The sequence below is a fragment of the Pavona decussata genome, unplaced genomic scaffold (assembly GCF_977016875.1).
Source record: "Pavona decussata unplaced genomic scaffold, jaPavDecu1.1 SCAFFOLD_6, whole genome shotgun sequence".
In the NCBI taxonomy this organism is placed as follows: Eukaryota; Metazoa; Cnidaria; class Anthozoa; order Scleractinia; family Agariciidae; genus Pavona; species Pavona decussata.
The window spans coordinates 2,571,666-2,582,500 of record NW_028145430.1 but is presented as its reverse complement, the minus strand read 5'-3'; the positions used below and the strand labels follow the sequence as shown (position 1 = coordinate 2,582,500).

At 39.0% G+C, this 10,835-nt stretch overlaps 1 protein-coding gene and 1 pseudogene across 4 annotated transcripts in view; both read right to left on the bottom strand.

Annotated features, from left to right (window-relative positions):
* The window catches only part of LOC146489148 (uncharacterized), a 265,653-nt gene that overhangs the window by 91,190 nt on the left and 163,628 nt on the right, over positions 1 to 10,835 (bottom strand). The window lies entirely within an intron of this gene.
* On the bottom strand, positions 1,366 to 9,265 carry LOC146489154 (uncharacterized; annotated as a pseudogene). Its single transcript, XR_014863993.1, has 7 exons — positions 8,992 to 9,265; positions 7,416 to 7,529; positions 5,362 to 5,568; positions 4,822 to 5,062; positions 4,457 to 4,567; positions 3,797 to 3,983; positions 1,366 to 3,569 (listed from the first exon to the last, which is right to left on the bottom strand). The product of XR_014863993.1 is annotated as an uncharacterized LOC146489154 (transcript).

The window sequence follows — 10,835 nt, the reverse complement described above, 5'->3', positions numbered from 1 at the left end:
TTTGAGCACAAAAAATCCAGCCTTTCAGGGGTCATTTTAAAAGTGCCATAAAACCCAACTGGTAAATTGTGCTGTCAAATCAATTTGACCATGAATATTACTATAATAGGGCTTTCATTTCATGCATGTAACTTTGCCCTCAAGGTATTGGACAGAGAGGAGCCTGGGGCTAGAGTTAAGCCAAAATTAATGTCAAAATTACAACTCAAAATTGCCATTTTTCAAAAAATCAGTGTATCTACCTGCCTTCTTGCATAACATCCGTACCTAAACCATTATTTACTTTAGTGACCCAACTATCAAAATCAGTTGAGAAAAATTTGGCTTATCACGGTTTGTTGAATTTTTTTCAACACTCCATGCCTCTATAAGGTCATGCAAAATGGAATTTTGAGCATAAGTCATGCCATAAACAAACCAAATTGTTGACATGAAGCCCTTATTCTGTATTTGGTCAGTGAAAATGAATTGCTAAAGCAAAATCAGTTTAATTGTTTAGAAATACTCTGATTCTTACCTTACAATTGCTCTTAAAGGCCTTTGATTAGCACAACAAATACCCTGATTTAGCAAAACAAGGTTTAGTTTGTACTTTGAAAACCTAGTACCCATCAAACAGCACAAATGATGAAGGCCTAACCTCGATATAACGATCTTTTTAAACGATGCTTGAATTTTTCATTGATTAATATTCAGTTCCAAGTCATAATTCTTCTCTGTTGCTCCAAGCATGGAAAGTCTCTATATTTTGTCAGGCCTGATTTTTATTATGATTACAAGATAAAGTTAGCTTAACGAAAACGTTCGTTAGCATATAATCTATGTCTGTTAACAGCCTGAACAGTTCTTGTAAATACACACCAGTAAAGGAGCATGGCCATGCATACATAGATATATAAACTGACGTAGAGATATACGAGCTGCAGTTTATAGCAGTGCCGATGTGACCCGTTACTTCAGAGTCCTCTAGAGCGGAGTAAATGAAACCATCCGTCAAGAAGGAATGCACAGTTAGGAGAGCTCGATAGTAAAACAAAAAACCTGTGTTGCTAAATACAATAACAAACGAGGCCACTCCAGGGCATTGAGATGATGCAAAATCAACTGGCCCGCCATTTTGGACATAGGAGAGAGTGGGGACTGGACCGAGGTTACGTTCTTCTTCCGTTTCGCGGCTATGTTTTATCAGGTGTAAGAAATTCAAGGGTAATTTCACGATGGCACTTTGTTCCTTTGGAGGGGTAAGGGATAAGTGCGGTGCCACCGCATGGGCTCCGCACAAAACAGGAATGGTTCCTTTATTATCCTGCGAGAATGATATGACTGAATGGTTGAAGGAAAATTACAAGGGGTCAGGTGCATCTGGCTCATGAGGCACGATTTACGGACAGGTTTTCAGTGTAAGCTTTCGTGTAAGCCGCTTACAACATCACAAGCGAGCGAAGAGGGAATCTGGGACTGACAAAAACCCTACATACATTGTCTTCAGTTCTATTTTCGCAGTTTAGTGGTTTATCTGATGGATCATTTGTGTGCTGTTTGTGATTTTTCGTATAAAATGTGTACAAATACTCAAGATTGTAATCGCTTGAACATCGCTGTTGTTCATGTGGCTTCATGCAAGTTACGAGGGCTCGTACACACGCTCAAAGAGCAGGAAATGTGCAGTAAATCTGGTCACGATCAATGATATTTCTGCCATTTCAGTCTTGTGTTATTGTGGCAAGTTATAAAATTTAAATATGTGAGTGCCTTTTTGATGTGTATGCAGTACATTCCGCCGATACGATCTTGAAGATAAACGTTTATGGTCTGTTTTAGGTAAGTTATGGTCGATTAAAGGGTTTTTTTTAAATTGCGTCATGGTTTGTTTGTGATTTGTTATTGTCATATCCTGCACCGACACTAAATTAATCACCTGAATTAATTCATCGAAACGTGTTCGATGCCCAAATGAAATGTTTTAAATATTTCGATCTTCTTAATGCGTTGTCATGAACATTTTTATCAGTTTCAGCGCAAATGACTGCTCGCTCCAAAACAAATTCGAAAATTTAAAACCGGGAGGCATACAGAATTTTTCCTTCATTTAAGGAAAGATTGCCTAAAAATATATCTCTTCGCAATTCCTTAGCTCTTGTCATTCTCTTTACAATAGAACAGTTTCGATTTCCGAATTTTCATGGTGCGTGACCTCACCGTGACCCGCCTCAAAAATGCCAAAAAATGCCTCCTCTGCATGCTAACCTTTTTCTCACGTGCGACGTGTAATATGGTCGGTAATCCTAGACTGTAAACAATAACAAAGGCGTAATTTACTAAGATTCATCAACTTTTAAAAATTTCAGTAAACTAAGCAATGTATAAAAAACCAGTCAGCTTTCGTTTTTTGAAAATTATCATCAGGTTGACAGGAGAATAGAAATTGTATACACGGGATTTCAGGCGTTCTGAGATTTGGTTGCTCTTTATACCTCAGTTGTAAAGAAGGTAACAGGATAATGATATATTTCTTAGGAATAGTGGATACAAGTACCTTTATTTTTAACCATTTTTAGCTTTGGCAAATAATTACAGTAGACATTCCTTATTTAATTGAAAATTTAACATTGGAATATATAGTTATCTAAGTTTTCTGTAAAGTTAACCATCTATTGTTGTAGTCTCTGCCCTTAGTCCACGTAGTGCATTCTTAAATTTGACATGGAATTTTGTCAGCTTTTCTGCCAATAATCAGTTTGGAAAAGACGAAGAGGAGGCTCAACGCGTAAAGTAAATCAATCACTTTAAATAAATTTAAACTGTAATTTGATATTTTTTTCTGACTATGTTCGTAAAAGTTCGATATACAAGTCTGAACTTCGTAATATTTACATCCCTCTCCTTGTTTTATATTGAGTAGAAATCCCAACCTTTGTGGCGCAGAAACTTTACAAATGCAAATGAGTGTGCCTTAATCAATCACAGAATACTAAGCAGGTTTTCTGGTCGCCCTTTTTTGAAGAAAATCAACTAGACCCCATTACAGTGAATTTTCGCCCATGGCAAACCACTTGCATAGGTGTGACATTTTTAGGGTTGTCACTCAATGCTATTGAGAATTTCCATGCATTGCTGGAAAGTCAGGAACTCTGTTCCCTTTGTAACAATCACTAATGTACTTGTTCCTTTGTTTTACCATTCTATGGTAGAAACACAGAAACCGTCGTTTCGGCATAGCGCACATTATCTTTTTAAATCTTCCGGACCAGATAAAAGTCTGCTCTGCCACGGGTGTATTCAGGCGTGGAAATTTTTCCTTAAGGTCGTCGCTGCCATATTTGACTTTGCATTCTGGATTTTTGTGGTTTTTCATATGAAAGCGATCCACAATTTTTCGCACTTTGAGCTACATCAAATTGTACGGTTCAGAAAAGGGCAGTGGTTTCCTAGCTATGCGGAGCTTATCCAGATTACACATATTGTCATATGCCACGATTACGTCTTCCCACTTGCTTTCGTCAATGCCCTCCAGTCGTTTGAGGAGGTACTGAATGGTGATCAGGAATACCTGGCCAGGACCTTCAGACCTGCGGTGAATGTCAAAGCGTGGAAATGACAAAAAAATAATAGACAGTTAAGACCATTACTTTATAGGACAATTTGTGAAAATCATTATGTCAATTAATGTAGGAGAGTGTAATACGAGTTGGCACTGAGAGTAACACTTACACGTATCACAACTAACAGACTAACGGTAAATTCATTGCTAATGCCTATCATCTTCACGATATATTCATGAATAATAATTTCTTACACGTAGAGAGGGCACCATCTTTCAATATGTCCTCCCCCACGTACAAAGTGCAGGAGACCGCGCGACCACTTCCTTAGAGTCTTCTGACAATTACCAGTGTCTTTATTGCAAACGACTGCATCAGCAGCTTCTTCGGAGTCGCAATACTGTAAGATGGAATTGTGCTCGCTGATGAAAGTCTCTGTCCCTACGAGGTATGTGCAAATAACTTTCTCTTGTTAGTTAAGAACTTAAGGCCCTGTTATACAAAACCTCCGTTAGTATTGGTCTGTTTAGTGGGGATGCGAAGCCAAAAAATCATAACAACACGCATGAATTTGTGTGGGCGTGGCCGAAGCCTACGTAAAAGTTCGCCATTGTCGCATTTTCAGCACATTGTTTGAATTAATGGACAGCACCGAAAATCGATAGAATATATGTAGCAGTTCTGAATTAAAATATCTAAAGAGAATCACGGCGGTCTACATTTGTAACAAGTGCTGCGCCAAGTACACTAGAAACATGCATTGTCTAACCCCCACCCTCACAATACACGACACTGACAAATGACACTCACCCGGATGATCACTCACTCACCCGGATGTTCATAATTTACGTACTTATGACATGACTCCTGGGTTCAAACCATTTACAACTGACAAATGTATTTTTGAGCCATACCTTGAGATTCAGCTGCAGATGAGCTCCTTCTCTCACTGTCAGACTGTAAGCTTCCAGCAATTTCGTTTATTTTTTCGGCATTTTTGAATTTGACTTCTGAAGGATCCAAGCCTATCAAAAGCATCAAAACGCAAAAGCTAGTATCAACTTGGCCTGTACAAAAGTGTAGGATATGAAAAATGTTTTTGGTAATTCAAAAGGCTTTCGGTAAGGTAAATACTGTTGATCAACCTTTATCACCGAGACGTAGCTGTAGTTCAGTAGATACCACACATGATGGTGTGTAATGCAAACTAGACCTGCACGACAACACCAACATGAAGAAGCAACAAACCAGTAACAAAATATAAACAATTTATAGCTACCGTCTGGATTCAGGCTTCGGCACTTTGCAGTAGTCGTGGGTGAATGCCCTTAAATTGGTTGGTATCTTTGCAAGCTCGCTGTGCTCTGCGTAGAATGCCGATGTCTGCGTTTTTGGTTCCTCCGTGCAAACGTTGGTGTAATTTAAAGTAGGTAGTCCAGAAATGTCTGATTTCACTGGGTAAAGGCAATGAGGATGGCGAAGCTTCCATATCCCATCGATGCAAACGAAATTTTCACAACCTTTCACAGTGAAAAAAAAAAGTTCTTAGTGGAGATAGACTACCCAGCCGGGGTCTGCACATACAAGGTAAGTTGTATGTACGTTATATATGTGATCTGCCTGATATACAGTTTTTGTGGTTTTTGTGGTTTTGTAGCTTGCTATTTATGAAGCTTTTCGGGTCCACATATTTTTTTAATAGGCGATGGAGATGGGAAGCAGTTGTTACAATGATTATTGTTCTGGCCCGAACGATATGTATGAGGTAGTGGAAGCAATAATTGTTTATAATTATATAGTATAGGGAAAATAATCTTACCCCTTTCTCTACCCATTTGAGAGCAGCTTGTCGTTGGGTGGGTATAATTTTCAATGCGTCTTTGACTTTCGATGTACGTCATAAAGTCATTACAAGCGTCGTCCAATTTTCCTTTGAACACCCTGTTTAACTTTCTTTCCCTCATTTCTGCTTCTATTTCGTGCAAATAAAAAACGGACGATACCATCTTTCGATCCAGTCTGTTAACTGAAGAAATAATTTACAACGATCAATGAAATTGCATTAGATAACAACAACTCGCATTGTGACACAGGCAATGACATAACGAGTAGTAGTTCATACGAACAGAACTTCTTTTAGTATAATATTTGTTGATCAAATTGAAGGAAATATTGTAGACAAGTATTATAATAATAAACCAATTTTACAATGGTTGCACTCAAATTAGAGCCTTGCCCATAGGTATTATTCATTGTAGTATCCCGGTAACATGTCTACCCCGTAACTTTAGGGGTGTCAGTAAAACGCGGGGTCGGGGCCGGGGTCGGGGTCGGGGTCGGGGTCGGGGTCGGGGTCGGGGTCGGGGTCGGGGTCATTTTTTTTTTGTTTCTCTTTTTTTAACATCACAGGTCATTTGTGGGTCAAATAAGCCAATATAAAAAAAGTTAAGTCTCTAAAGCTTACTAGCTTAGGATAAGTCATCGGTGACAACACTCGATGCAGTTCCGTATTCTGGCGGACATTGGTTCCGTGAATTGACTACCTTTTATTCCTCTATTAAAGAAACGAAATGAGGCAAAGAATGCAAGGTACGAGACAATATATTTCCTTGAACTAACAAATTCTTGAACTAGAATGTGCATGAACTTACTATGAACTTCCATGATCGTGCTCGTTTGTTACAGTCAATCCATGTCACGCGTGACTATTATTTCCGAGAATGAAATAAACATGCGTTCGAATTCCTTTGTAAAGCTCGGCATTTGAATGGAATGTAGAACATTTCTCTGGAAATCTTTCCGAAAAAGACGCATTAACTGACAAAAAAATTAAGATTCAAAATACTTGAGAGACAATTGTTATTCTTGAAATACTTGTGCTGTAATGTAAACAAAAATTTATAGTTTTATTCCGTCAATAAACTAGGGAAATTTCTACGAGAACTCTAAAATCTCATTGCCGACATCAAAACTGACATGTAAATAGGCCTTATCACGGTTTTCGACGCCATTTTGACGAGTAGGCAAACAGGCTTGAAATAACAGTGTTTGTATGGAAATCCGATGTCAAATAATTTTCATAAAACATTGCTGCTGAAAAATTCACGAATTGGAAACTTTTGGCATTAGAAAAAGGATTTTAAGAAAAAAATTTGGAGGCATGTAACTGTGCCAGAAAGCGTCCAGTCGTGTTTTGAACTTTCCATACATTTTCCTGCATTTTTTTCCGCGAACTATTTTTAGTAGCAGTTCACGGCTGGTTCGCTTTACAGACGCACTGGACTGACAAAATTTGTTTGGCCCTTCCAAAAATCTCGACAAAATTTGTCAAGCGTGAGCGCACTGAGACACAGCAAAATATTTGTTAACTTTTTTATATTGGCTTTAATCCTTATTTGACCCACAAATGACCTGTGATGTTGAAAATTAAAAAAAAGGAAAAAAAAAAAAAGAAAAAAAAGAAAAGAGACCCCGACCCCGACCCCGACCCCGACCCCGACCCCGACCCCGACCCCGGCCCCGACCCCGCGTTTTACTGACACCCTAACTTTAGTCAGTGACAATACATCCTGTGACATCTTCTAATGCGTGACTAATTGCTTCTCATAATTAATTGCGACCAGATCTTTCTACGCAGCATACTTATCCATATTTATACAAATCAAAACTTAAAACTAAGAGGTTTGATGTTCGTTTCCGTTGAAATACAGTTCGGTAAAAGTATCCATTTTCGTGTCGTCAATTGCCGCGAGAACTTTTTGTCTAGTCAGGCTTCATTATTTAATTCCGGAGGTTTTTATAGTGCCAAATCTGCGAAAACAAATTTCCGGGAGAATCAGTACGTCTGAGTGTTAGTTACATAGTATTTGATACCGTTTTGCTTTGTGGTAGCCTGTTGTAGCTCTGTCGGTAGCCCATCCGTGTTTTTGAATACTTCCGTGTATGTAGCTTTCTGCAAAGCTGACAAAAGATACCCTGGCATGGTTCCTGTAACAGAGAGAAAGAAATTGTAAAATCACTGACTCTTTAAAAAAGTCCATTCTTCTTCGCAAAATGTTCAGTGTCTTCACGGCACAGGTGTTAGGGGTAGGGGTGATGGATATGAGGTGAGTTGCAGGTTACAATTTCTTTTAATTTTATATTTCCAGCAAAAAACCTTGTTATTAGAGTTCCCATAACTGGAAACAAAACATATATAGCAGCAAAAACCGTGTAGCACGAAAATTTTGCGGGAGTTTTATTTTGAGGATTGGCGAGTTTTTGGTTTGCGGGAACAAATTTTTGCGGTTCGAGATGATTGAAATTTTTGCTGGGAACTAATTTTTGCGATGCTCTGTTCAAGCAGCAGAACATTTAACTGGAAAAAAACCTTAATACGTTTAACTTTTATTGTACGGTATGTTGAGTCACAGTTCACTCTACTCACATATTAGAGACGTATACCACTGTAACACCTTACTGCGTAAAATGACTGAACAACAACGTAACAAAACAAAAAGCCTACCTGGCCTACCATGCACAACCAAACACTGTATTATTTTATAAGATCGAAAGCAGTATGAATGTTTGAATTACCCGTAGCTGAAACCTTTCTAGGCATACAGAGGGGCTTTGAAAGATGTAGCAAGTATACAACTTTGAGACCTAACTGGGAGCGACCTACCTGCTAAAATGCAAAAACTTTGCCCTAGTGTAACGCAATGAGGCAGACTCAGCCGATGATAATAACACTCTTGTTCAGTTGAAGTTTCAAGAGTTGAAATAACTTCTGTGCAGGCCGCCGCAGAAGCGCCACCAGAGCATGGTTGGTCTGTTTAAGTCCAATGTATATCGCCCCAGGGGCGCAGATCTATTTTAGGTGGAGTTTTTAATTTGACTGGAAGGAGTTAATTTTTGCGGCGTTTTATTTTGCGGGTGTTTTTTTTCTGCGGGAACTAATTTTTGCGGATTGAGGTCAATCCGCAAAATTCGCAAAAATTAGAACCCGCAAAATTTTCATGCTTCACGGTAACATATAAGTAAAGGCTGGCGATATCTCTTATATTTCAAAACATTTCCTTGCAGATTTTGATATTTCAAATAAAATTCAAATTTTGAACTTGATAAACAATTCGTTATTACATAGTGTGTGGAAATTAAATTTAGAAAAGCGCATTGCGTGAATAGCGAAAAAAGTCATTGTCGCGAAAAAAAAACGAAGTCACTTAATTTAATTGATTTCTTATTCTAAGTTTGAGATAATGTTGCGAACTGTGTACTCTTCAAAATCGCGAAATCATTATCCGGAAAAAAAATTAAATAATAATAACAATTATGATAATAATATTAAGTTGGTTCACTCTAGTCATAATAGAATGCACCCCACCCTGCTCGAAGCGCTGTCGAACTGAGCACTGGGTCAATGGGAAGCAAGAAGACTCAATGATTAGAGTCAAGAAAGTGTACTCACGCTAAAGAAACTTGGAAGAGGCAAAGACTTCTTTCCATGAATACTCCGTCGCTGGCCTCAACATAAGGTCTTTCTCCTTTGTAAAAAATGATAACCCTCTTGGATGTTTCCAAACACGGAATATCCATAGTTCAGTTTACAATCTTTACATCGAAGCGATAGCTTCATGGCAGTCCTCACACTCTCCCCTGAAAACACAGTCACTGTACAGATTTTGTTCTGTGCTACGAGCAAGGATTCACAATTGCAACAGTCAGGTGGCCTGTGGCGCGAGGATTTCAATTGCTCTAACTCCATTGCACGAAACCGTAAAGCAGTGCGCCCAATGGGTGCACTGCAGGTGCGAAGCAAAACTGGACCAATCATACAACTGTCCATTTTGCAGGGGTCAACTTGCCGAGTAAATGTATAGGCGATGTCCATCTAGATGGATAAGCAACATATAACTGTATATATGTAACGGTGGTAGCAAAAATGTCTCATTTAACAGTAACAAGTTAAAATTAGACTTCTTGTTCTTTTCTTTTAATCTGGCCGTCACTCTGGAGTAGAAGACTCTGGAGTAGCAGATACCGGCAGTAAAACCTATATTAAAGGACACTATCATCGACGCACATGCGCCAGCTCCTCATGGTTCAGGCTTATATCAACAATTTCAAATTGGCGTCGACTAGTGACGGAGGTCATGGTGGAAAACGGAGGAAAAGATGAAGCTATGACAATAATGGCAAAGATGCCTTAAGAGGCTGTTTAGGGACGAAATTATAATCAGTCGTGTTATGTATACTTGAGAATCGCACTTCGAACCAGCGGCTTGATGTAGACTGAGTGGAAGGGGCTAAAATGTTCTTCAGTTTGGCGGGTCTTGAGTTCCAAATCGTCGGCGGCAGATAAATATACAATCCGTTTTTGAGTAAATGGTTTATCTAGCTAAACAATCTGTTGAGATATTTTGAAGAAGATAATTTTAAGCCAGATAATGGCACAGTGTATTAACACAGAACTCAACATAGAGTAAAATACTGCACAACTTTTGGCCTGTTGAAAGTTCACTTGGTCTCCAAAATAATGATCGCTTATAGATAAATCCCTGTTTTTTTTCGGACCCTTTAAATCAGGTATGAAGCTAAGCTATGTCAGACGTTTGCAGTGAAACTTCACTTCGGCTCTGGTGACTGTTCCGATCTCATTACATTGAACATTGAACCCAGCGGTGAGCGAAACAAGGAATAATTTTTGAACTATAATTTACCGTTCTTTAACATCTAAATCATCGCCTAGAAAGGAATCTGCATTCTCTTAGCCTTGAAATGACGCAACTTGTTTTGACTATACGGGAATTGTGGCTAGATCTTGTATTTTCGCTTTCCTATCTCATCCATGTTTTTTCGCTTACCCCTATTTTAATGATATGTATGCAAAATAATACTTGATCGTGGGTTAAACCGACCTAAAAGCAGGTGTAAAATGCAAGCTTGTAAGCCAGTAAGCCTTGTTATGCTGTGAGCCTTGTTAGCCTGTAAGCTCGTAATCCTTGTTAGCCTGTAAGCCTGTAAGCCTGTAAGCCTGTAAGCCTTGTTAGCCTGTAAGCCTGTAAGCCTTGCTAGCCTGTAAGCATTGTTAGCTTGTAAGCCTGTAAGCCTTGTTAGCCTGTAAGCCTGTAAGCCTTGTTAGCCTGTAAGCCTGTAAGGCTTGTTAGCCTGTAAGCCTGTAAGCCTTGCTAGCCTGTAAGCCTTGCTAGCCTGTAAGCCTGTAAGCCTTGTTAGCCCGTAAGCCTGTCAGCCTTGTTAGCTTGTAAGCCTGTAAGCCTGTAAGCCTGTAAGCATGTAACCCTTGTTACCCTG